Raw genomic sequence first — 24073 nt, forward strand, 5'->3', positions numbered from 1 at the left:
AAGTTAACTTTTCATAATAATCAGATTTTAAGTTAAAAAACCTATACTTTTATTCTATAGTTCTCTAATATTTTTTCTTATGTGTCCAAAGATTTCTAAATGGATGTGTTTGTCAAGTTATATACAGAATTTTCCCCTCAATTAACTATATGAGTAGTTTAAGGAGGGGCGCCTGGGTAGCTCAGTCAGTTAAGTGTCTGACTCTTGATTTCAGCTCAGGTCTTGATCTCACGGTTCATTTCGTGAGATTGAGCCCTGAGCCCCACATCAATAGCACTGACCTGCTTGGGGTTCTCTCTCTCCCTCTCTCTCTGCTCATGGGCTACTCATGTGTGCATGTGCACATGCTGTCTCTCTCAAAAGAAATAAACTAAAACAAACAAACAAACAAACAAACCCAGAGTAGTATAAGGAAAGAGTATTCAGCTTAAAATCACAATAGCCATTGCTGCCTGCTAAGGCTATAACATAATTTTTCTTTAGTTAGAGGAAATAATATTTCTTTTTTGATCAAATGAAGGTGATTGGCTGTTTTTGTAAAAGAGGACTTGGATATGGCAGAGGAAGAGTGAGGCATATATATATATAATAAGAATTTTGAAGAGTCTAGGAACTTCCTAAAAGTCAAGCAACGTGACCTCACTTCCCTAGGAGGCAGAGAAGGAGAAATGGACACTGAGAAAGTCTGAGGTTTTCTAGGAAAATGTGGAATAGAGACTCCAACCACTTTTTAAAAGAATTGAAGTGCACAAGGGAGAAAATAACAAATGTATAATCCTTGGCTATTAAGAAGAAGGGGAAAAGCAAAAGTAGAATTCAAGTGAACCAATTTCCGTACTCAACTTATCCTTCTAAAAATAAGCAGGTAGGTACTTCTCTGCAGTGAATTTCAAAATGTAGTCATTCAATACAATCTGATTAACATGCAGAGGCATGATGTAAAATTGATTTATATATAAATATATCATGTCTTTAAACTGCTTTGCTACATTGAGTCTTCTAGTGCCCTTGCTGTCTTCTCGTTGCCCTTGCTGAAGAAGGCAATCGAAGTTTCAACTGGTTGAACCTTTGCTGGGATAACACGGCTCATTTGGCTTTGCCGATGTGATACGATAGAATAGTTTATTATTTTTCTTTTTTGAACAATTTTTGTTGGTTTACCCCACAGAAATAAATTTCACTCATGATAAATCCATGAAAATTTTGTATTTCCAAAAAATAAAGCAAATACATGAATCTTGTTTGAAGGTTTTTTAACCTTTGCCATACATAAAGGCTTTGATAATTTTTTATTTCTTTAAGCCCTAAGGAAAAAATGACTTCCAGCTTCATGGCTCGAGAAAAATGGAATCTAAGCCAGTGAAAGTAAGAAAGATCTATTAATAATAGTAATATATAATGGTGAGGCCGCCTGACTGAAAGATCCTTTTCATTTACCATAAGATATATTGACACTCTACTTTAATCCTTGGGATACACACACAAAGTCACGGTAAGACACTTTAGACATATGTAAGCCTAACTCTCATGTTTTTAAGTTCTTGTTACTACAGTAATGAACTTCAAATACATCAAATAGAAAAGATCAGTCACAAGCTTACACACTTAGAAGTTTCTCTGCTAGGAGCACAGACTGGACTTGTAGGGATACTTTATTACTGGTCTGTAGGGGGAATCTCCTCTGAAATAGGATGAAATGTTAGACTCTTCTTTCTTTCATGTATTAAGGTAAAGGAACAATTTTAGTGAACTATGTAGTAAGTGACTATTCCCTACCGGTCACTGAAATTTAAACATTCCTGTACCAGTGGTCATGGCCACTTTGAACTTTTAGTTTCTTAAAAATGGAAAGCATTCACCATTATTCCAGAAAAAAAATGTGTTTGTATTTCTCCCAAGATAAAAAGGACATACGATATTAAACAACATGTCTTTAAATGGAGTAGTAATGGCAAGAAGGGCAAGAAGGTCATTATTTGTAATAACTAACCAGGAATGCTCTGTTTTGTTTGTTTGTTTTCTGAAAACCACATCAACTATCAATTATGCTCTTAAGGAAACAACCAACATACTCAAAGTACCCATTATACATAGCTCTGATTCTGTTATAGGAGAAGGTAAAAGCCTTTCTTTGTGATAGAGCAAGCACATCGTTACCTTATACATATTAATTGTTAGCAAAGAATGTGAAATGTAGAAAAAAGAAAAACTTTTCCATTTGAGCTTTTAAAGGATTTCTAAGCCCCCTTCCTTTTTATTCCTGACATATCAATCAGGAAATGTGATTGTAATTCAGAAAGAATTATACACTTAACTATATACTTAAGTAAGAGGTTTGACTGGGCTGCTGGCTCTGAGGTTCAAGTAGCATTTACAAAATCAAACTCATGAGACACAGAGAACAAGGTTACCATTATCGTGGCACTGAGAGACTTCGACAAGTGCCCAAGGGGAGTTAATATGGTTAAGGTTACCCATGTTAAGCGGCATCTTATAGAACATTCTGTCTTGAGTATTACTTCTATTTACAAGAATAGCCTAATTCATTTATGTCAAATGTGGCTTTTGGATATTCAATTTTTTTTTAATGTCACCAAAATTATCTCAGAGGAGTAGCTCTGACGGGTCAATCATTGCAGATGGTAAGTGCTTTGTTAATTATACAGAAATTTAGAAACAATTGTAGAATGTCTTGCCTCAGGAGAAATTTCTCTCTTCCTGTTTGAGAGCTGCTTCTCTCTACCGAATTAATTTTGTGTTTGTGAACAGATAACAATCTCGGCTGCATGGTAGAAATAACTCCTTGCTCCTTGCTCAAATATGCAAGTGTAAATAAGCAGAGAATATCACAAATAAACAATGCCATTCTTTTTTAAATAATGCAGCGTGTGTAATTAGGAGTATGCAATTACAACAGTGTACAGCTCTCAGTGTAACAATTAGGTTTTCAGTAAAATGTAATTTGTTCCAATGTAAATGTTTTCCCTCAATTCAGAAGATTCCCTTGAGTTGTTTCAATAAGCATATTTCTGCAAATACATGCAGTTGTATACTATGTCCCAATATACAAATCAGAGAGGGCAGCTATAATATAATGGGCTAGTGAAATTTTCAAAATATGAGAGCTCCAGTATTATCCTGAGATAGGGTGATCACTTTCTGGGAACTGTTGACATATAAGAATGCCTATGTGGTGGGTGCCTGGGTGGCTCAGTCTGTTAAATGTCTGACTTCTCTTGATCTATGCTCAGGTCATGATCTCAATGGTTTGTGAGTTGGAGCCCTGTGTTGGGCTCAGTGCTGACAGTGTGGAGACTGCTTGGAATTTTCTCTCTCTCCCTTTCTCTCTGCCCCCCCCCCCCCCATCTCTCTCTCTCTCTCTCTCTCTCTCAAAATAAATAAATAAGCTTAAAAAAAGAATGTAGGAGCGCCTGGGTGACTGAGTCGGTTGGGCACCTGACTTCGGTTCAGGTCATGATCTCGCAATTTGTAGGTTTGAGCTCTGCATCGGACTTTGTGGTGACAGCTCAGAGCCTGGAGCCTGCTTCGGATTCTGTGGCTCCCTCTCTCCCTGCCCCTTCCCTACTCATGCTCTCTCTCTGTCTCTCAAAAATAAATAAATGTTAAAAAAAAAAAAAAGAATGCCTATATGGAAGACTGTAATGTGACTTTGCTGCTCCTTCCGGAAAGAGGTGATGTCTTGATCCCCACTTCTTGAATCTGGGATGGCTTTGTGACTTGCTTTGACTACTGTAGTATAAGTGATGTTATTTAACTACCAAGGCTATGTTTTAAGAGACCTTGGAATGTGGCCCTGACATTACCATGTAAAGAAGCTAATTAGCATATGAAGGAGAAGAGCCAGGTGTAGAATTGAGGCCCCCAGTGATGGCTGTCAGACACATGATTGAGGCCTCTGGGTTTTGTAGCCTTGATGTCTCAGAGCTGACTCCAGCCAACTGAAGAGGCCCAGATAAAATGGGCAGATGAACTCTCTAGTCAACTACTAGAATTAGGAAAATAACTAATTAAACCTCTGAATTTTAGAATGGATGCATGTAGCAAAGGCCAATTGAAATAGTCCTTTCAGTTTTCTCCTATCACAGTGTTTGGTGCTACCATTGAATCAACTTTGTTTCCCCAGTTATTTAGGCAACTTGAATGATTTACTTACCAAGTTGTGAAATATCATGACATTTTTAATGCTGGTAGGGTTTGAACTCAGGTCTCCTACTTCCTTAATGATTTAGCTCCTATCTATCTTCTAGTCTTCTGTCTGTCTCAATCTAATGGGCCATCAGACTCCTACTCTGAAGCTGTTTTTACCCTAACTCAGTCTTGAAGCTCTTCTATCATGCATAAGGTTCTTTCTCCCCAACCCCCTGCCTTGGGACATGACATATTGCTACATACTGCCTGCATCATCTCTATCGAGAAACCTTCTCAGGATTGCTTCCTCCCCATTAACCCAGGCTATGTTGGGTATCCTCTTAATATTTCAGTCACCTCTTCTATTTTTGTATGATAAAAATGAAGACCTACAGAATGTAGTAACTTTGTTTATTTTTCTAGTATCAAAGACTGCAAGACTTTGAGGGCTGGAAACATGACAATTTTATCTTGGTATCCCCAAGTCTTGGCATAAATAGAAGGCATGCAACAAATAAAAGTGGAGTAAATGGACAACTGAATGAAAGAATGAAATTTCTAAGTGAACAAAAGGGCTCTGGGGGCGCCTGGGTGGCGCAGTCGGTTAAGCGTCCGACTTCAGCCAGGTCACGATCTCGCGGTCCGTGAGTTCGAGCCCCGCGTCAGGCTCTGGGCTGACGGCTCGGAGCCTGGAGCCTGTTTCCGATTCTGTGTCTCCCTCTCTCTCTGCCCCTCCCCCGTTCATGCTCTGTCTCTCTCTGTCCCAAAAATAAATAAAAAACGTTGAAAAAAAAAATTAAAAAAAAAAAAAAAGGGCTCTGTTTGAACTTATCAAATATAAGATTAGCTACAAACGAACAATGTTAATGTTGGGATTAGAAGGGAGGTGGGGGAAAGATTTTGTGGGGCTTTTTCTACCAAGTGCAAAAAGAAGACAATAGAAGGCTTTAAGCAGGGCAGGATAAGAAGTATAGCTTTAGAAAGATCTTTCTGGCTATTTTGTGGAACCAGAAGATGCAAAATTAGATCACTTAGGAAGCTGGAAAATTTCAATTATTTTTGATAATTTCACCAATTGTAAAAGTTAGGAGTGAAAGAAAAGTGAGATTTAGAAGCAGGAGACCTGAGTTCAAATGCTATCAGTGGCTGTTACTATATATCCTGGGTCCATTATTTGCTTGGAGAGATCTGAAGGGTTTTTATTTGTGAAATAAAGATTATAATTCACGGTACTAGAAATAAAAGGATCAAATGGAGGAAGCATGGAAATATGGTAACGTATTGTAAACTACAACCTATATGATTAGAACTGATATTTTATACTTTCATGAGCCATTGGAATTTTTAAAAATCAAAATCCATGAATTTAAGGTTAGATTTAGCAGTACAGACAGTCTCACCAACATATAGCTGGCTGCTTCTCACTACACTGTAATAGTAAACTTGAAAGGTATTTCTGGTTTTGCTTTACTGAAAAAGAAGACAATAAATGGAAAATATCCTTGTAAGCAGAAATATCCCTTTAAAAAATTGTTACAGGTTAGAATTAAGTTATCAGGTTTTTTGAAGATAGTCCCAGTTGTCTTTTGCCATGTGACAAACCACCCCAATATTTAGTGTCATAAAACAACCACCATTTAATTATGCTCACGGATTCTGTGGGGCTAGGGGTTTGGGTAGGATACAGTGACAATGGCTTATCTCTGCTCTATGATGTCTGAGAGCTTAGTTGGGAAAATTCAAATAGCTGGGGGTCTGGAATTTGTGGAGGTTTCTAACTCACATGTTTAAGGCCTGGGCTGAAAAAGTTGAAAAGCTGGGCACAGCTGAATCTACTGACATGCTTCCTGTGGTCTCTGCAGGTAGCTTAGACTTCTCTCAGTATGGCTACTTTGAGGTAAATCAAACTTACTGCTAGCAACAAGAGCAAGTGTTTTCACAAACAAAACAGAAACTTCATGGACTTTTGTCACATAGCCTTAAAAATCACATAGTGTGATTGTCACTGTACCATCTTGATTGAAGTGGACCCAAACCAATTCGGATTCAAGGGGAGGAGATATAGACCTCACTCTTAATAGGAAGAAGGTCAAGAAATTAATGAATATGTTTTAAAATGTCCACACAGATTCGTGGAGGGAACACAATACATGGGCTTTTTGTTTTTAGTAAAATGTATGCTAATCAGATATATTATCCATATTTATCCAAATCATTGAAAAGAAAATAAGATTTCTTCTGAACTTTAGTTTTTGTTATTCTCATGAATTTTTCCCAATGTCCCTCAATAAAATTGAGTAGCAGTATAGGTAGAACATTATAGTTTGAGAGTATAAATTAAGGAAGTGGTGACAGGTGTTACAAGAGAGGTAGGCAAGTGTTAAAAAATGGAACAATTTGTGACATTATGGGTGTTGATTTTTATCTTCTCGTTAATAGTTATAGTACCCAAACATGGCAGTTTGTCTCTGATATCCTGCTTTATGCTTATGGTTCCAGATTAATTATGATTTGTTCCTCTTTCAGTCACAAAAAAAAAAAAAAATCTGGTTTGGTGTGGAGCCAGAAAAATGGTGCAATCCCTCTACTAATGGGTATCATCCTAATGGTTTGTTTTTAAAAAGAAGAAAGACATTTTTGACCCGTGATTTAGAGAGAGGATTTGCATGACCACAGAAAGAGTAAAATTGATAAAGAATGTTTTTCTCTTTCTAAAGTTTTTATTCAAATTCTGGTTAACATAGAGCATAATATTAGTTTCAGATATACAATATAGTGATTGCTGATTAAGAATTTTTTAGGGAAGATTGCAAGGGTCCAAGGAAAAAGATTTGAGACAGCAAATTATAATAGCAATGTAGTGAAGGGTACAGATCTGAGATATCTAACCACACTTATTGCTTGGCCCAGTATAAAGAATGGGGAAGAGGAAAAAGGCAGATCTTTCTCCTATGTGATTAGCTAGTTGTTAGATCTGAAACAGTTACAGAACATCCCTGCCATGTTTTGGGTTTATTATTGTGGATGAGAATGAAGTAAGTGATCAAAGTTAATATTAAGGATATATACCTTTTTATGAAGATAATGAAACTGTGTAAAAATGCCAACCTTAGACCAGTAGTCACCAAACATTTTGGATTTTATATAAAAATTAATGCTAAAAATAAAATACAGTAAGCATAAGAATGAGGTGGACTTGCTGAGGTACAAAAGAAAGCAGCTTTATTCTTTCCTACAGCCTGCTCTGACCTGAAATTTCAGGCTGGTTCTCCAGCTTTCCCAGTAGTTTCCAAGGTTTTAACAGATGTCCTCATTAAAAATGTCCAGTGCAGACCATTATTTCGTAGCATTATTATCTCATCCGATTTAAATTTCCTCCATACCACCTGGGCCCAAACTTGAAAGCCTGCAGTGAGCTGGGGTAAGCTTGAGGTGCGACTGGGAATAGAGGCTGGGAGATGGTTAGCTGCCCTTTCCCCCACTCATTCTTCTTCACATCTTCATTTGCTTGCCTCCTTTTTGGTTTTCCAGCAATGGGCAGAAGAGCAAGGGAAAATCAGGGCAGACAAGGTCTTGAATGAGAGAATTCTAACTTTTATTGGGGTTTTCTGGGTGAAGTATACTTCTGCATTCTGGGATCTTTTGTCTCTTAAGATGAGCACAAAAGACATTGTGTTCATTGGAACTTCCTCTGGGGCTTTTGCAGTTTGCTGGTACAGGCAGATGCCCTTCTGACTGTCTGCTTAGACTTACCCTCAGGGCCTCCTTTCGAGTAAAGTCTTCACAACTACAGGAACTACCATTTGGGTTTGGTCCATTTCAATGCTCTCTAACAAAGGTGTGAGGGAAAATCATCTGGCCTGCCAGGATGGGAATGTGACTGTTTCCTAGAGCCGCATGCTTTCTTGACTTGGCCATCACAGACCACTCTAGCCAGATTCACCCTTGTGGAATTTTTCTGACCTGAGCTACGTGTTCCTCAAACTATAGGAGGTTGTGCTTGTGGACAAGGTTGATTGGAGAAGGATGTGGAGCAAGGCAGAGAAGATATCTCAGTTTCCCAGTATTTCTCTCCTGAAAGAAGTCCTGTCTATAATCTCTTTGATTTCTCACCTTCCCCTCACACTTTGTCACCTAGGTAATCAACCATGGTTGCTAGACTTGTTTCTTTATGTGTTAGCATATTTTACATAGATACCTGATCTGGCATCTATTTTGAGTTTAAACCTAAAAGCTTTTAAGACAATAAGAAAATTTGCACTTAATATTCTGATATATTTACTGTCATATTTATTAACATGTCACTTATACAGACTATGGAAGTAACATAATAAATGAAAATTAAAGTATATTTAAGAAATAGAAAAAAATGAAGGCCACTTTTTTCAAAAAAACACCTTAAAATATATTTAAACATTTTTTTATTAATGGCAAAAACACTATTTTATCTCACTAAAAATATTAATACTTTCATACTGAATATATAATTGAATTATTTTAGTCTTTTCAAAATCTCGGGTATAGTCTCCATGATACAGGGATTAAATATCTTGATTTTAGTTCAATTTATTTATTTTTATTTTTTATTAAAAATTATTGAAGTATAGTTAGTTCAGGTGTACTAATAAGTTTCAGGTGTACAAGACAGTGATTCAACAACTCTATATGTTATGCTATGCTCACAATAACTGTAGCTACCATCTGTCACCATACAACACTATTACAATACCATTGACTGTATTCCCTGCACTATACCTTTCATCCCTGTGACTTATTCCCTTTATAACTGAAAGCCTGTGCCTCCCACTCCCCTATTTTCAATTTATTTTTATTCTTGATATAAATGACTTTAATGACTGAAAGATAATAACTCCCCAAAGTACATATATATAAAAAGGAGTACATGGTCAGTTTTGCTTACTATAATACTAAATCATGATACATACTTTTTCAATCACATTTACCAATTATGCAACATTTTTTATTGAAGTTTTAATCTGTAAAATTTCTCTTATATGGATCAGTTTTCTCATAAACAAATTGGAAAGGCTTAAAATTTAGTGTATTTTAACGAATGGATTCAAGACACAATGAAACTTTTTCTTGAGCATAGATTAGAAAATTGTTTCCATTTTTAATGTGCACATATGAGAGTTTATTTGGTAACAAAATTGCAAAATGATCAAAACACTTCTAAACATCTATTTTCTAAATACCTTTTCCTTGCATAAGTTTTATTATTTTTTTAATTGTGATTTTTTTTCACTCCTGTTAAAGCAACCCAAGTATTTGTTTCTTTTAAGAGTTATTTTTAAAGAGAAAGGTGAATAATTTTGTACTCTGTTATTTATTCATTTATTTTTGTGGTGAGATGACTGTGAACCCCACGTGATACAAAGAACAGCCCCCCGTCACTGAAAATACATTTTTATAATTATTATTGTCATCCTTTCTGAACTGTCTGTAGCACAGTTGTAATTCTAGTTTTAGGCTATTTGCTTTAAGAAGCAATTACGTTGTTATTAAACTCACTAAACGAACTTCCAAGTGTAGTGATCGCTTTTCAGCCTTACTCTGGACTCTGTCTCTTCCCCGCCTGTTCTTTCTCTCTCTCAATTCTTGCCTGATAAACTGCTCCATTAGTGGTTGTCCTTACAGTTCAAAAAAATTTTTTTTCCCACTTAAAGCTTTTTTTTTTTCCCCCTTCAACAAACTACTGTTAAGGACATGCTTTTTTGAATACATTGTTTCTTTAATAGCTCCTTTAGTTATTATTTTTATGCGTGAAATGCTATCTAGCAAATGCATATTTCCAACAAAACGAAACAAAACAAAAAGAATAGCTCAGGAAAGCTAAGAAACGTTAGATGGTTTTATTTTTTCAACCATATAAGAAAAATGACTTAATTTGTTCTAATACGTGTTTCTTCATAATTTCAGCAATATTTTCAGTGCCTCTGACAACACTATTTGCAAACAAAATAATACATTTTAATTTGTTAGCAAATCATTTGCCACATATTGTCTCAATCATTTTTACTGTGTCAGGAATAATTACTGTTTTCTCAAAGGGGAAATTTTTTGTCTTTCGTGAGGAAAAAACTTCAAACGAGACTCTGAATGCTACTTTAAAAGTATCTTGCTAATTGTGATGGCTTTATTTTAACATCGTTACTCATATCTCAAGGCAACATAAACATGTAAAGCAGATTTCATCCATATTTCAAGTTACCAGTAGATAATTTCACAGTTTTCACCAGTTTCTCATGAGATCTGATGGCTTCTTTTCTTTTTTTTTTTTTTTTTTAAACATAGTACTGTGGTTAAGGAAGAATTTCTACCTAATGAAGAGTAGACAAACTGTTAGCTTGGTCATGTTCTTATTGCCTACTTGGGTTTCCATTATTAGCATTATCTTAAATTCATGGTTTATGAGCAGTAATCTTTTTTAAACCACATCATCAGTTTACAGCGTTTTGTTTAAATTTTAGAGCATAATCCATAAATCCACATAACCGTACATGTTTCAGTAAGCTGAAAGTGAGCAAACAGTGGGGTTATTTCAAACATTCTCCTGTAGAACTTTATACTTCCCTCCAGACAATTTCACAGGAAATTACACATAATGGCCTATCCTATGGACCCAGGGAGGGACCAGAGTCATTCCATATCTTTGATAACATTAAAGTCTTTTTTTGCAGTTTTGGATTATATTCTCTAATATTTCCTTTGTGCTCACCAGCACGTGTTTGCACATATCTTGGTGTATGAGTCTGTTTAGGCTTCTATGACAAAATATCACAGACTGGGTGATTTATAAACAATAGAAATTTATATCTCACAATTCTGGAAGCTGGGAAGTCCAAAATAAAGGCACCAGCATTGCCACACTCTGGTAAAGTCTGTCTTCCTGGTTCATAGCTGGCATCTTTTCTCTGAATCCTCACATGATGGAAGAACTAGGGAGTTCTATGGGGTCTCTTGTATCAAAACGCGAATTCCATCCATGCAGGCTCTGCCCTGCTGACCTAAACACCTCCCCAAGGCTCTGCCACCTAATGCCATAACCTTTGGGGTTGCGATTTCAACATATGAATTTAGGGGGACACAACATTCAGATCATAGCCCCTGATGTACATATACATCACACTTCTAATAATTTTGTCCTAGATCACACTCCTTGGGAGATGGGGAATTTACCTCCAAACAAGATAATTATTCTAATAACTGATGGTTATAACCGCTAGAAATTCCATTCTCTTATGGATTCAAAATCTATTTACTCACAACTTTGACCCACTATTCCTAGATCAGCCAAAAGTGGCAGACACAGAATGAGAATTCCTTAAATATTTTATTATTTTTTCTCTAATGCACATCATTTGGGTTGCCAAATGATTTGTATGGTTAAAACAATTATTAACCTCATCTAAACAGAGGTTTCTTTCATGTATTTCCAAAATACTTGTCTAATATAGTTTAAATAATGTAGTAGGATTAAATAACAGTTTGTTCACAAACTGTATTGCATCACTCAATTCACTGGTGGAGAAAGTATGAAATTCTCCAGGATAGTTCTTCTGAACTGACCCACCGATACTATAAAACTTAACATCTCTTTAGGTCTTTTGATTCACTTGGAAAGAACTCACTTTCTGTATGGAGAGTGCTTTTAGTAAAAATTGTTTCTTCATTTCTATGGCACTGATGGTATCATTGAGATGAAGGTTTAATGTTGCCATTTTAATGTTAAACTGAAATCATGGAAGAAGGTCAACTGGAGGGGTGCATTATGAATGCCCTGTAAAAGGTGACACCTTAGCATATCATCTAAAAGCTCCCCAAATTGTCCATAATGTAATGATGGACACAACCTGAAAAGAGATTGCTGCTTCTGGTGGTGTGATTTTAGCCTCTGAACAATAAATATAAAAACCGTGAAAGGTACACTATCAAAAATACCACACATTCAGCAAATGTTGTAATCTTAGAGTTAGCACTGTTAGTGATTGTCCTTATTAAGGGTTTGTTTGGGTCTTACAGACTTCTAAAAGCAAAGCACATTTTTCTTCAAGGTTTTTTTTTTTTTTTTTTCTTGAAGACAAATCTTCTACACAGTGGATTTTCATTGGGTGGCCTGTGAGTGAACGCTCCACTGGGCTTTTAATAGCCTGTTTAAGAACAGAGAACAAACCGGTGGTAGCCAGAGGGGAGAGGGGTGGGTGGATGGGCAAAATGGGGAGAGGGGATTGGGAGGTATGGACTTCCAGTGATGGAATGAATAAGTCTTAGGGACGAAAGGTGTAAGATTGGGAATGTAGTCAATAGAATTTTAATAGTATTGTATGGTGACAGATGGTCACCTGTGGTGAGCATAGCATAGCGTATAGAATTGTTGAGTCACTGTGAAACTGATACAACATTGTGTGTCAACTATACTTCAATTAAAAAACAACAGGGCTGGGGCGCCTGGGTGGCTTGGTTAAGCGTCCGACTTCGGCTCAGGTCATGATCTCACGGTCCGTGGGTTCGAGCCCCGCGTCGGGCTCTGTGCTGACAGCTCAGAGCCTGGAGCCTGTTTCAGATTCTGTGTCTCCCTCTCTCTCTGCTCCTCCCCTGTTCATGCTCTGTCTCTCTCTGTCTCAAAAATAAATAAACGTTAAAAAAAAAAAATTAAAAAAAAAACAAAAAACAAACAGGGCTGATTTACATTTCCAGGCAAGGATATGTGAATGCATTTCTTCTAGTTGTGATTATGCGTTTGTTACCCATTCCAATAAAATTAGGGTGACTTTATAAAATGCCTCCCAAACTGGATACTTTTAAGAGTGAAATCATTGTGACTAGCCATCAAGGTAGGACAAGAGGCTTAAGCCAAGTCTGTCTCAGGCTAGCCCAGATATCCAATTATCCTGTGTAAAATGTGTGATGGCCAGGACGACACAGCCAGTGACTTAATTTCAGGCTTTCCACAAAAGTGCTCCCCTAATCTGACTACATCAGAATCCCTCGGCTACTTGTTAAAAATGCTGGTGCCCTGGCCCCACTTCCTAGATGGTTACATTGTCCATATTTTTAGGTCCATGGCTGATTCTGATGATGACAGTCATCTACTAAAACTAGTATAGACTACTTCCTTTTGAAACTCTCTAAATTCATATTTCATGCTGGAATTGCCACATACACACTTAACCTATTCATCTTCCATATTTTGTTTTCAAATTTAGGAAGTATATTTTCACCTTCGAACCTCTTGAAAATCCAGATACAACTTAGAATTGATGGCATATCAGGATATAATTTTCATGCATTCCTGAACTTGGTTTATTCCTAGAGGCATTACTGAACTGTAGCCCATAAATGTTGATTTTTTTTTTGTTTTTAGTCAACAAACTATTTGAGGATGAAATAAAGAAAGAACATGAGATTTAGTTGTTGTCTGAGAATTTTTCATTGCCATTTTCAAATACAAGCAAGAAAACAGAAACATCAGATTTTGCAAAATGAGTGTCACCAAATTTGAAAAAAAAAAATCCTGGAGGCAATAGTAGGATGCTGTATTAAGAAATATTTTATTATTGGGGCACTTGGTGGCTCAGTTGGTTAAGTGTCTGACTCAGCTCGGGTCATGATCTCACAGTTTGTGGGTTTGAGCCACTGGGCTCTGTGCTGACACCACAGAGCCTGCAGCCTGCTTCAGATTCTGTGTCTCACTCTCTTTCTGCCCCTCTATCATTTGTTCTCTGTCTCTCAAAAAATGAATTCTCATTAAAAATTTTTTTAAAAAAATAAATATTTTATTATTGATGAATTTGGTGGCAAGAGAGTATTCTACTCTGTGGGAAAACTCAGGCACTGACGACTCTGAATTGAAGAATGATTCAGAATATTTGGGTACAAAGTAAGTTTTAAGAATTGCTTGAAACAATTATTTTCTTTACTTTTTTTCTTATGTACAGGAACACTCTGGTAAATATCTAAGTGTAAATAAATTTAAAACAGTTCTTAAATTAAAAATAACAGTTTCAAAGTGGTAAAAATATGATGCTATTCTGGGTGTTGAATATAAGTGATGAATCATACGAATCTACTCCTGAAGCCAAAAATATACTGTATGTTAGCTAACCTGACAATAAATGAAATAAATAAATAACATATGATGGTATTATTTATTTAGCAGTATTTTTTCTCAGTGTTATATGAAAATGTATTATTTTAATTCCAGTGTAATAATTGTTGTGTTAGTTTCAGGTGTACAATATAGTGATACAATCATGTTATTTATTACTCAGTGCTCATCATGATATGTATACTCTTGAAAATGTTGTATTGTAATTGATAATGTCTGATATTTGATATATGATATATACAGTAGGGGAAATAATAAGTTAAATCCTTTGGCAATTTTGCTAGCTATTCCACTCAGGTAGCACATGCCCCAGAGTGAGGGTATAATAAGTCTCATTAATATCAATTCATCTCTATTCCTCTGTACCTGTCATAATGTAAACATTTCCTCTCAAAGTGTGTGAATTCAGAGTTAAGGGTTTTTAAAATATGTTCCTTTAAAATAAGCAAAGTAATTATCAGACACTCAATTTAGAATGTTCTGTGTTAGAAAAAAAAGTAGCTGGGTTATTTAATGAAATTTCAAGGTCTATTTTGAGTTGACACAATGACTAACACAAGCCAATGCCTGTTTAAGATGTGACTCCACTCTACAACCACACACACACACACACACACACACACACACACACACAAGAAATAACAGTGTTCCTACCAGACTTAATAGGGTGTTTGGGAAGTTTTAAGTCACCAAAAACAGCCGGGGAGAGGAGACTGAGGCCTGTGTAAGGAGAAGGTTTGGCCCCTCCCCACATCTTCCATCGCTTTGCTCTCCAGTTGTGTTTCTTTTCAGACTATACAGGGAAGCCCAGCTGCCAGCAGACAACAGGCTGAACGGTAGCCAGCTGCTTTATAACTGTGTTAGCCAGGAGCCCTCATGAGAAATATTTTTCCTGGAAAATAAATTATAACATGTCTAAGTGGTGCCTGACAAAGCTAAACAGGAGGCATGCTGCTCTATTGCAAATTCATCTGCAGTCTCTGGGTAGAGAGACAAATAAAAGCACTTCATCAAAATCAGTCACAGAAACCCAGGAATACCCATAGGAGACCACTAAACTCTAAATACCAATCAATTTCTCCAACTTTTTTTGTCAAACTTGCAAGTCCTTTTAAGCACTGTCTTCTTGAACTGCCAGGCAGCAGCTGGCTGGTATGGAGAAAGATCAGAAGGAATACAGTTTGGGGGCCTTCTGTGACACAGCGGTTTATCTAGCTGAGGACCCTTATTGCTGAAGGGGTTTTTTTTGGCCTTAGAGCATCAATTAAGGTTAAAACTAAAAGCCTGCTTTTACTTCCATATATTTGCAATGTCTCTGCTTGAAGAGGTTTGCCTAAATATACTGGGAAACAATATAAATAGAAAGTGTATGAAGAAGCCGCCCCTCTGACTACAGGTTTAAAACTGCAGTCCTGAGGGTAACTCAACACATAGCCGGTACATATCGTAACAGCCACAGTATCACTGAGACAGGGTATTGATGATCTAATAAGATGCTACTCTTATATCTTGCTTGACTTTGTTTTAATCAAAACCTCAAGATGATATTTAATCAAGGTATTTATGATGTACCTATTATGCTTAAGACATTTTTCTGGGGACTGTAAGTTATCACAGTAATATCAACCTTCAAGGAGGTTATATTGTCATTCAGGAATCTAATAGAAAAGATAGTTTCTCTCCCGTTTCTGTCTTTAACTAGTTGTGTGACCATGAAAAAGTCAGTTAGGCTTTGGCATATTGTAACATATAAAGAAACTCATTTTGGACAATATATTGGGAGAGTAAAAGCATGGAAAAAGGAAGACCAACTTGGAGTACTTAGAAATATGGAGAGCATAAATCAAGGTGACAATAGAGATGGAGGAAAGTGGATGGATCCATGAAATACTTCGGATAGAGATCCAAAGGTTGTACAAAATGTTGCTTGCCGGGCTAAATATGTTCTACTAAATATACATTGATTCTGTGGAACTGGTGAAGTTTTCACTTGGAAGACTGAAATATTATACAGCTCTTTTATGACTAGGTATGGGACCTTCAAATGTCATTTAATCTTGCTGGATATCAGTCTTCTCTATAATGAAATAGAGCTAACACCCCTGTGACCCATCTCTCTCCCAAGAATATACAAAGTAAAAACAGATAATAGGTGTGAAAATAGTTGGAAAGGAAAATTACTTTTGGATTTGCAAGACAATATCGTTTTTATTTACAGAAAAGTTTTTTAGGTCTAAGGATTCAGGTAGGTGAGCCACTCACCTTTTAAATGGCCTCCTCTAATAACTGCAAGTTATATAATATAACAACAAAGATGCTAAATAAACCAGACGAGTTGGAAAAATATTACTATTTTCTTAAATGTATCACATTCAAGTTAGAGAAATCTAAGGCCCAATATTAAAAGTCAAAGTAATCTGACTCAAGTCTGACTTCAAAGTGTCTTAATTTACAAAATACTTTCATCCATGAGGACATTTCCAAATGAAGTGATAGTAGAGAAGTATTCATGAAGTTAGATATAGTGTTTACATTTTGATAAATTCTAATTTTATGCAGATTTACTGGATTTATTGATTTCTCCCCATAAATATAGTTTAGACTTAGATTGGAACAAGGAACCATAAAGTTATTAGTAATCTTTGCATAACTTCAAATCTATGGTTTGCCCATTTTGTTTTTTTGTTTTCTATCCCCCCTCACTACAGTGTTTTCTCTTCTTTTTATTTGTTGGTTTGTTTTATTTTAATTTTTTATTTTTGTTTTTCTTGCATAAGTTTGTCCAGAGCAGGATTTATTTTTGTTTTTTGTTTTTTGGGTTTTTTTGTTTTGTTTTGTTTTGTTTTGGTTAACCCCATCAACCAAATGTCTTGAATCCCAGCATCCCAACTCAAGAATATGTTTTTAAAAAGTTTGTTAGTCCACCATGGATGAGGTGTCTACTCAGTTGGTTTTGGCCTAGGAGGTGAGCTTATATAGTCCAAATGCGTAGAGGTGAGTAGGAGGAACAAAATCTCCTGAAAGTTATAATTGGGCTGGGTAGATGCCCAGAAATTTTCTACTCCATTGTTAATTCACCAGTGCTTATTTTCATGGGATGTGAATATTCAAATGATGGTGGCTCAGTGCCAGAACTATTTTTTGGTCTGTTTTAACTTCTCTGTGATAAGTGTATTATACATATGAAAATGTAAACTTCAAAGAACAAAAGGCACATTCTTTCCATTTGGGACCACATTTGAAATGTGGCCAGTCAACAATCAACTAAAGTTAGTTTTTATATACTGACGGTAGTTTCTGGGGAAATTAATAAAAATAGCATTTCAATTGTAGCAAGTCTCCAAGGAAAAGAAATTCTGTAATGGAAGATTGTCTTGAGGCCAAGAGGAGGGGAAAGAACTAAACTTTTTGTAATATACTTTAAATATAAACATAAATGGTTAAGTGCAAAGCATTTCTCAGATCTATGATCTCTAATTATAATATTTATTATAATTAGAGCTCACCTATATATAAAACAGTATGTTTCCTCTTTACATGCAGAATTTCATGAAATACTATGAGGTGGGCAAATATTTATATTTGAATGTCAGAATATTTAAAAGTTGCTTGTGAAAGGCCATGATATCAGGAAATGGAAGAGCCAGAATTCTAACCCAATTATATGTGAAACCTGAGCCTAATTTCTTGCTCTGTGTTATACAACCTCTAAGGTTGTTGTTGTTGTTGTTTTTGTCTTAAATCTTTACTCATATTAAAAAAAAATCTCTCAGATACACATATCGGGGTTCATCATATTTTTTCTGTTTTTCCCATACAAGATTATTTCTGTTAATTGCTTCTAGGTGTGGCATTTAATTTCTAACATTTTTTCATATTTTTAAAAAATATATAAATTAGCTTTCACTTATTGTTTGCACATATTTGTGTTGTGAATCCAAATATTATCATAAATTAGGATCATGTAAATCAAGATTTGTGAAATTGAAAGTAAGTTTAAAATCATGAAGCTATATAAAAAAAAAAAAGAGTTTCGTCGGAAGATGGCAGCATAGGAGGACGCTGGGCTCACCGTGCGTCCTGCTGATCACTTAGATTCCACCTACACCTGCCTAAATAACCCAGAAAACTGCCAGAGGATTAACAGAACAGAGTCTCTGGAGCCAAGCGCAGACGAGAGACCCACAGAAGAGGGGCCCCTCCTGAATTGGATCACCTAAGGAGAAGCGAGCTAAGCCTGCCCCTCCTGCCCCCGTGCACCTTGCCTACCCACCCCAGGTAATACGCCAGATCCCCAGCACCACAAGCCTGGCAGTGTGCAAGTAGCCCAGATGGGCCACGCCATCCCACAGTGAATCCTGCCCCTAGGAGAGGGGAAGAGAAGGCACACACCAGTCTGACTGTGGCCCCAGCTGTGGGCTGGGGGCAGACATCAAGACTGACTGCGGCCCCTCCCACCAACTCCAGTTATACACCACAGCACAGGGGAAGTGCCCTGCAGGTCCTCACCACTCCAGGGACTGACTATTCAAAATGACCAAACGGAAGAATTCCCCTCAAAAGAATCTCCAGGAAATAACAACAACTAATGAACTGATCAAAATGGATTTAAATAATATAACAGAAAGTGAATTTAGAATAATAGTCATAAAATTAATCGCTGGGCTTGAAAACAGTATAGAGGACAGCAGAGAATCTCTTGCTACAGAGATCAAGGGACTATGGGACAGTCAGGAGGAGCTGAAAAACGCTTTAAACGAGATGCAAACTAAAATGGAAATGACCACAGCTCGGATTGAGGAGGCAGAGGAGAGAATAGGTGAACTAGAAGATAAAATTATGGAAAAAGAGGAAGCTGAAAAAGAGAGAGATAAAAAAATCCAGGAGTATGAGGGGAAAATTAGAGAACTAAGTGATACATTAAAAAGAAATAATATACGCATAATTGGTATCCCAGAGGAGGAAGAGAGAGGGAAAGGTGCTGAAGGGGTACTTGAAGAAATCATAGCTGAGAACTTCCCGGATCTGGGGAAGGAAAAAGGCATTGAAATCCAAGAGGCACAGAGAACTCCCTTCAGACTTAACTTGAATTGATCTTCTGCACGACATATCATAGTGAAACTGGCAAAATACAAGGATAAAGAGAAAATTCTGAAAGCAGCTAGACATAAACGTGCTGTAACATATAAAGGGAGACCTATAAGACTCGTGACTGATCTCTACTGAAACTAGGCAGGCCAGAAAGGAATGGCAGGAGATCTTCCATGTGATGAACAGAAAAAAATATGCAGCCGAGAATCGTTTATCCAGCAAGTCTGTCATTTAGAATAGAAGGAGAGATAAAGGTCTTCCCAAACAAACAAAAACTGAAGGACTTCGTCACCACTAAACCAGCCCTACAAGAGATCCTAAGGGGGATCCTGTGAGACAAAGTACCAGAGACATCGCTACAAGCATAAAACATACAGACATCACAATGACTCTAAACCCGTATCTTTCTATAATAACACTGAATGTAAATGGATTAAATGCGCCAACCAAAAGACATAGGGTATCAGAATGGATAAAAAAACAAGACCCATCTATTTGCTGTCTACAAGAGACTCATTTTAGATCTGAGGACACCTTTAGATTGAGAGTGAGGGGATGGAGAACTATTTATCATGCTACTGGAAGCCAAAAGAAAGCTGGAGTAGCCACACTTATATCAGACAAACTAGACTTTAAATTAAAGGCTGTAACAAGAGATGAACAAGGGCATTATATAATAATTACAGGGTCTATCCATCAGGAAGAGCTAACAGTTATAAATGTCTATGCGCCAAATACCCGAGCCCCCAAATATATAAAACAATTACTCATAAACATAAGCAACCTCATTGATAAGAATGTGGTAGTTGCAGGGGACTTTAACACTCCACTTACAGAAATGGATAGATCATCTAGACACAGGATCAATAAAGAAACAAGGGCCCTGAATGATACATTGGATCAGATGGACTTGACAGATATATTTAGAACTCTGAATCCCAAAGCAACAGAATATACTTTCTTCTCGAGTGCACATGGAACATTCTCCAAGATAGATCATATACTGGGTCACAAAACAGCCCTTCATAAGTATACAAGAATTGAAATCATACCATGCATACTTTCAGACCACAATGCTATGAAGCTTGAAATCAACCACAGGAAAAAGTCTGGAAAACCTCCAAAAGTATGGAGGTTAAAGAACACCTACTAAAGAATGAGTGGGTCAACCAGGCAATTAGAGAAGAAATTAAAAAATATATGGAAACAAACGAAAATGAAAATACAACAATCCAAATGCTTTGGGATGCAGCAAAGGCAATCCTGAGAGGAAAATACATTGCAATCCAGGCCTATCTCAAGAAACAAGGAAAATCCCAAATACAAAATCTAACAGCACACCTAAAGGAAATAGAAGCAGAACAGCAAAGGCAGCCTAAACCCAGCAGAAGAAGAGAAATAATAAAGATCAGAGCAGAAAAAAACAATATAGAACCTAAAAAAACTGTAGAGCAGATCAATGAAACCAAGAGTTGGTTTTTTGAAAAAAAAAACAAAATTGACAAACCTCTAGCCAGGCTTCTCAAAAAGAAAAGGGAGATGACCCAAATAGATAAAATCATCAATGAAAATGGAATTATTACAACCAATCCCTCAGAGATACAAACAATTATCAGGGAATAGTATGAAAAATTATATGCCAACAAACTGGACAACCTGGAAGAAATGGACAAATTCCTAAACACCCACACTCTTCCAAAACTCAATCAGGAGGAAATAGAAAGCTTGAACAAACCCATAACCAGCGAAGAAATTGAATCGGTTATCAAAAATCTCCCAACAAATAAGAGTCCAGGACCAGATGGCTTCCCAGGGGAGTTCTACCAGACATTTAAAGCAGAGATAATACCTATCCTTCTCAAGCTATTCCAAGAAATAGAAAGGGAAGGAAAACTTCCAGACTCATTCTATGAAGCCAGTATTACTTTGATTCCTAAACCAGACAGAGACCCAGTAAAAAAAAGAGAACTACAGGCCAATATCCCTGATGAATATGGATGCAAAAATTCTCAACAAGATACTAGCAAATCGAATTCAACAGCATATAAAAAGAATTATTCACCATGATCAAGTGGGATTCATTCCTGGGATGCAGGGCTGGTTCAACATTCGCAAATCAATCAACGTGATACATCACATTAATAAAAGAAAAGATAAGAACCATATGATCCTGTCAATCGATGCAGAAAAGGCCTTTGACAAAATTCAGCATCCTTTCTTAATAAAAACCCTCTAGAAAGTCGGGATAGAAGGAACATACTTAAACATCATAAAAGCCATTTATGAAAAGCGCACAGCTAACATCATCCTCAATGGGGAAAAACTGAGAGCTTTTTCCCTGAGATCAGGAACACGACAGGAATGCCCACTCTCACCGCTGTTGTTTAACATAGTGTTGGAAGTGCTAGCATCAGCAATCAGACAACAAAAGGAAATCAAAGGCATCAAAATTGGCAAAGATGAAGTCAAGCTTTCACTTTTTGCAGATGACATGATACTATACATGGAAAAACCGATAGACTCCACCAAACGTCTGCTAGAACTGATACATGAATTCAGCAAAGTTGCAGGATACAAAATCAATGTACAGAAATCAGTTCCATTCTTATACACTAATAATGAAGCAACAGAAAGACAAATAAAGAAACTGATCCCATTCACAATTGCACCAAGAAGCATAAAATAGCTAGGAATAAATCTAAGCAAAGATGTAAAAGATCTGTATGCGGAAAACTATAGAAAGCTTATGAAGGAAATTGAAGAAGATATAAAGAAATGGAAAAACATTCCGTGCTCATGGATTGGAAGAATAAATATTGTCAAAATGTCAATACTACCCAAAGCTATTTACACACTCAATGCAATCCCAATCAATTTTGCACCAGCATTCTTCTCGAAACTAGAACAAGCAATCCTAAAATTCATATGGAACCACAAAAGGCCCCGAATAGCCAAAGTAATTTTGAAGAAGAAGACCAAAGCGAGAGGCATCACAATCCCAGACTTTAGCCTCTACTACAAAGCTGTCATCATCAAGACAGCATGGTATTGGCACAAAAACAGACACATAGACCAATGGAATAGAATAGAAACCCCAGAACTAGACCCACAAACGTATTGCCAACTCATCTTTGACAAAGCAGGAAAGAACATCCAATGGAAAAAAGACAGTCTCTTTAACAAATGGTGCTGGGAGAACTGGACAGCAACATGCAGAAGGTTGAAACTAGACCACTTTCTCACACCGTTCACAAAAATAAACTCAAAATGGATAAAGGACCTGAATGTGAGACAGGAAACCATCAAAACCCTAGAGGAGAAAGCAGGAAAAGACCTCTCTGACTTCAGCCGTAGCAATCTCTTACTCGAAACATCCCCAAAGGCAGGGGAATTAAAAGCAAAAATGAATTACTGGGATCTTATGAAGATAAAAAGCTTCTGCACAGCAAAGGAAACAACCAACAAAACTAAAAGGCAACCAACGGAATGGGAAAAGATATTTGCAAATGACATATTGGACAAAGGGCTAGTATCCAAAATCTATAAAGAGCTCACCAAACTCCACACCCGAAAAACAAATAACCCAGTGAAGAAATGGGCAGAAAACATGAATAGACACTTCTCTAAAGAAGACATCCGGATGGCCAACAGGCACATGAAAAGATGCTCAACGTCGCTCCTCATCAGGGAAATACAAATCAAAACCACACTCAGATATCACCTCACGCCAGTCAGTGTGGCCAAAATGAACAAATCAGGAGACTATAGATGCTGGAGAGGATGTGGAGAAATGGGAAGCCTCTTGCACTGTTGGTGGGAATGCAAACTGGTGCAGTCACTCTGGAAAACAGTGTGGAGGTTCCTCAGAAAATTAAAAATAGACCTACCCTATGACCCAGCAGTAGCACTGCTAGGAATTTACCCAAGGGATACAGGAGTACTGATGCATAGGGGCACTTGTACCCCAATGTTTATAGCAGCACTCTCAACAATAGCCAAATTATGGAAAGAGCCTAAATGCCCATCAACTGATGAATGGATAAAGAAATTGTGGTTTATATACACAATGGGTACTACATGGCAATGAGAAAGAACGAAATATGGCCCTTTGTAGCAACATGGATGGAACTGGAGAGTGTGATGCTAAGTGAAATAAGCCATATAGAGAAAGACAGATACCATATGTGTTCACTCTAATGTGGATCCCGAGAAACTTAACAGAATCCCATGGGGGAGGGGAAGGAAAAAAAAAAAAAAAAGAGGTTAGAGTGGGAGAGAGCCAAAGCATAAGAGACTGTTAAAAACTGAGAACAACCTGAGGGTTGATAGGGGTGGGAGAGAGGGGAGGGTGGGGGATGGGTATTGAGGAGGGCACCTTTTGGGATGAGCACTGGGTGTTGTATGGAAACCAATTTGACAATAAATTTCATATATTGAAAAAAAATAAAAATAAAAATATAAAATAAAAAAACATTAAAAAATAATAAAATCATGAAGCTATAGCTATAAAGGCTAAGGTGGTCTCACACAGAAATGTAAAAGAAAAATATTAAAACATTTTTAAAAATGAGAGGCATAAAGTTAGAGAAGCAAGTTATGAAATCTATTCTTTCCAGAACGTCTTTCATCTTTATGTGTATATTTAGTTGTCTTTTCTACACATTATACATTGTAATTGATACGGTTAGTACCTAAAACTCAGTG

Source organism: Panthera onca, chromosome A1 (assembly GCF_046562875.1).
Source record: "Panthera onca isolate mPanOnc1 chromosome A1, mPanOnc1 haplotype 2, whole genome shotgun sequence".
In the NCBI taxonomy this organism is placed as follows: domain Eukaryota; kingdom Metazoa; phylum Chordata; class Mammalia; order Carnivora; family Felidae; genus Panthera; species Panthera onca.